Here is a 4,382-nt window from a genome sequence, read left to right as displayed (position 1 = left end):
CCATGTCCCGCACGTGGCCCCTCTGGCCCGCAGGTCCCCCTTGTGGTTTCCAACCGGGGGCGGCGGGGCGGGGTTCGATGCATCCATTCCGGCCCTGTTGCCCGAGCTCCTCTGGGTCCTGTGGTTCTCTCGTGTCCCCCGCAGTCACTCGGACGGAGACTTTCCTCCAACCTCTCAGGTCCCGGTAAAGGTTTCCGGGGGCCCTGTGCACCTACGGGCCGCGGGGACACCCGGTAAAGCCTGGACACAACACTCGGCACGTGTTAAAAGTATTTACTGGGTTGTAGCTTTCCTCCGCCTCACTCCCTCTCCTGGTCCCCCTGCCATTTGTAAAAAAACTCTCCAATATTTATGTATTTGTTAGTTTTTTCGAGACAGGGTCTCACTGTGTAGTTCAGGTTGAACTTGAACTCACTACATACCCCTGGCTGGCCTCAAACTCACCGTGATGCTCCTGCCTCAGCCTCCCAAGCACTGGGATCACAGGCGTGTGGCACCACACCCGGCCTATTATTTGTCTTTTATTTTGCTATTTATACTTTGGTTTTCTCACACGCTAAAGGAAACCGTGCAATATTTAAGCTTGACCCTGATTTGTTTCACTTACCATTATGGCCTCCAGGAGCATCCATTTTCCTACAAATAATTCAAGTTTGTCTTTCTTTATGGCAGAGTAATACTCCACTGTGTACAAATACCACAACCTCTTTATCCTCTCCTCTGTCGACCGACATATAGGCTGCTTCCCAGATTTAGCTGTGATACATTGAGCTATGCTAAATCCTGCTGCTGTGAGCATAGGGCTGCATGGCTCACTGTAATATGGTATCTTTAGCTCTTTGGGGCAGATCCCTAGAAGGGGGACAGATGGGTCAAAGGGAATTTCTAGCTTTAGTTTTCTGAGGAAGGTCTGTGCTGCTATCTGCGGTTGTACAGTTCACACTCCCACCAACAGTCTCAAAGGTTTCTTTTCCCCTGCAGCCTCGCCATGGTTCGTCATTACTGACAACGGCCGTTCCTTCTGGAGCAAAATGGAATCTCGGTGTCCTTTGAATTTGCATTTGTCTGACGGCCAGCGATGTTGAACATGTTTTCTTGTGTCCACCGGCCATTTGTGCTGGTGAGAAGGGTCTATTCATTCCAGTTGCCCATTTTTTTAATCGAGTCCTTTATTTGAGGGGGGTTTAATTTTTTTTTTTTTTTTGAGTTCTTTACGTAGTCTACATATGAGTCCTCCATCCAAGGAATAGCTGGCAATATCTTCCCCATGCTGTAGGTTGTGTCCTCACTTTTTTAGGGTTTCCTATGGTGTACAGAAGCTTTTGAAGTCAATGTGACCCATTTGTTGGTTCTTGATGTCATTTCTTGTTTGATTCGGGTCTGTCCAGAAAGTCCTTGCCTATGCCTTCAAGAATTTTACCTATTTAAAATAAGAAGTGAAAAGAACAGAGATTTACCTGTTTTTATCTTCCAGCAGATTCAGTGCTTCAGATAAATTTTAAATTTTTTTTGATAGCTGAGTTTTGCCAAAAAGACATATGGTTCACTTTGTCTTTGGGAATCAAACTTTAACCCATATGTGTAGAAAGCCCTAGAAAGGAAACACAGACACTCTACACATCTGGAAACTTCAATCTAAGAAGTTCATGACTTGAATAATGACAAAGGCTGGTGAGGATTCAGGGGAAAAGAAGCCTCCTACACTGCTGGAGGAAACATAAAACAGTACAATTGTGTGGTGGCGCACGTCTGTAATCCCAGCACTCGGGAGGCTGAGGCAGGAGGATCGCTGAGAGTTCGAGACCAGCCTGGGCTACATAGCGAGTTCCAGGTCAGTTTCAACTACAGAGTGAGACCCTGTCTCAAAATAAATAAATACATAAATAAATAAATTAAATAGTACAATTGTGGATATCATCACCACGGCGACTGCTCAAAAAGCTAAGGCTAGAAACTCCCTGTGACCCCCACTGTTCCCCTTCTAGGTATCTGCCCAAAAGAGCTAAAGAAGCCATATGATAGTGACCCATGCCTATCTGTGTATAAATCAGCACAGTTCATAGGAGGTAAATCTTGGAAGCTGCCTATATGTCCATCAATAGATGAAAGGATAAAGACAGTATGAGATTTACACACAAAGGAGTACTACACTGCCATAAAGATAAACTTGGCTATTTGTAGGGAAATGGGTGCCCCTGGAGGCCACACTGTCCAGTGAACCCAATCAGACACACAAGCAAAATACCGTATGCTAGTAACTCAAATTAGAAATAAAAAGCTAAATGAAGATGGATAGCAGGAGGTGTGGAGAGAGCTTCCTTACATGGGAAAGGGACCAAGCAATGGAGGGAGGAGAAGAGAGAGGCAAAGAGATGTGAAAAGGGGTGAAGACGTCTTGTGAACAACTCCACACGGGTAATGTAAACACGCAGCAATAAAAGCAATTAGGAAGACGGCTGGGGATTTAGCTCAGTGGCGCTGTGCCTGCCTCGCAAGGGCAAGGCACTGTGTTCAATCACCACTACCAAAAAAGTTTAAAAAGGGAAAGGAAAAAAATTAAGAAGAGGAAATTATAATGGAAATGTGAAAATAGTTAGGACCTAACAGCGATGAAACCCCTCCTTGTTAAACTTATGGGAGACACTAAAACACTATCTGCAGAGAAGTGTGTGGCTGTGAGTGTGTGAGTGTGTGTGTGAGTGTGTGCGTGTGTAACGTGCCTAACCCGACAAACTAGAAAAAGAACATTGGAATAAACCCAGAGAAAATGGAAGAGGATGACAAAAGTAATAGCAGGATTTCATGAGAATCAACCCAGAGTATCAACAAAACCAAAGTTATCTCTTCGAAAACAAAGACAAACAGATAAAATTCTGATGTTGTTATTTATGGTTGGGTAAAGCATGTAAATTTTTGAAATCAGAAGAGATGCACTGCAGGGGCCGGGGATTTAGCTCAGTGGAGCTGCTGCCTGCCTCGCAAGCGCAAGGTCCTGAGTTCGATCCCCAGTACTGTAAAACAAAACTAAAGTGATGCGCTGCAGATATTATAGAGGTTAAAAAAAAATAAGAGAAACACTGAAGCCATTTTATACCGATAAATGTGAAAACTTGGAAGAGACCCACGGTTTCCTGGGAAAGCACAGCCTACAGGAACCACTCGGGGGGTTCAAGGAACCCACACCTTCAGCTGGACTGGGAAATTCACATCCAGCCAGCAGACTCCCCAGACCCCAGAGACCTCAGGAATTTTCTATCCGAATGCAGAGGGTAAAAAACAAAGGAAAACCCCCCAACCCCGGAGAGATGGGAGAGCCAGACTGATCCTTGCTCCCACACCGGAGAGGTCCCTGCAATCCACACCGCACTTCCTGAATAACTGTGGGTCACACAGCTCAGTGTGGAGGAATGGATGTCCCACGCCACGTGTGGGGGTCCTGGGCACAGAGCAGGGGGCCGCCTGGCAGGGCTGGGGTCTCTGATGACGGTGTTGGGTCAGCCGGTGGCTGGTGCTCCACTGTACACAGGGGACTGAGAAAATCAATAAATGTAAGAGGACAGGATGCGGGCGGGGCGCGGTGGCACGCTTGCCAGCCCAGCACTCTGGGAGACTGAGGCAGGAGAATCGTGAGTTCAAGCCCCGGCCAGTAGGCTGGACGACTTAATCTAACGAGCCTGTGTCTCAAAGTTTTAAAAAGAAAATAAGGGCTAGGGGAATCGCTCAGTGCAAAAGCCCTGAGTTCAATCCCCGGGACTGTAAAAGTAAATAAACAACTAGATAGGGCTGGGGCCTGGGCTCTGTGTCAGAGCCCTGGGCTCAATCCCTAGGACTGGGAAAAAAGAGGAATCCTGTCGTTCATACTCCTCTCAATTAAAGAACAAATAAATAGAGGAGGAAGAGAGGGCTCTTCTATACCGGCCCTGATAAATCGTGCTCATAGTTCAGACAACAACATCCACAGCCAGGTGTGGTGGCCACGAGGGGGTGAGCTCCTGGGGAGCAGGGGCTCTAGAAGGGCCCGCGACTGTGTCTCCCTGGTCGGTCCCTGCTTGCGTGAGGCTCTGCCACGGCGCTGGGGCCCGCATGCCCAGCAGGATATGGGCGAAATGACCGGAGGCCACTGCAGGCTGCAGACGTGGTGACATGGTGGCTGCTGCTGGCTGCCTCTTGGGTCACTCCGGAGAAGCCAGCTGCCCGGCCGGGAGCCCCTCCGAAGCCCACGCAGAGAAGCAGAGGCCTCCTGCCAACAGCCGGCCCTGGACTTTGGCTCAGGAGGGCCACAGGGCCGAGGACGTGGCTTCGGGGAGACTGTGGCACCCCTACCCCCACCCCGTAGCCTCACAGTGACCCGGACCCCTGAGAAGCCCGGCACGCGCTGCCCG

At 48.8% G+C, this 4,382-nt stretch overlaps 1 long non-coding RNA gene across 1 annotated transcript in view; it reads right to left on the bottom strand.

The window, feature by feature from the left end:
* Positions 1-1,125: 1,125 nt before the first annotated feature.
* LOC104865338 overlaps positions 1,126-4,382 on the bottom strand; it is a 10,424-nt gene continuing 7,167 nt past the window's right edge. The window contains exon 4 of the long non-coding RNA XR_002025509.1: positions 1,126-1,420. This is a non-coding gene — a long non-coding RNA (uncharacterized LOC104865338). The remainder of the gene's footprint in view (positions 1,421-4,382) is intronic.

Source organism: Fukomys damarensis, unplaced genomic scaffold (assembly GCF_012274545.1).
Source record: "Fukomys damarensis isolate Sample0158 unplaced genomic scaffold, DMR_v1.0_HiC HiC_scaffold_22, whole genome shotgun sequence".
NCBI classification, from domain to species: Eukaryota; Metazoa; Chordata; class Mammalia; order Rodentia; family Bathyergidae; genus Fukomys; species Fukomys damarensis.
Note: the sequence above shows the minus strand (reverse complement) of the source record. Positions and strands in the feature narration are given on the sequence as shown.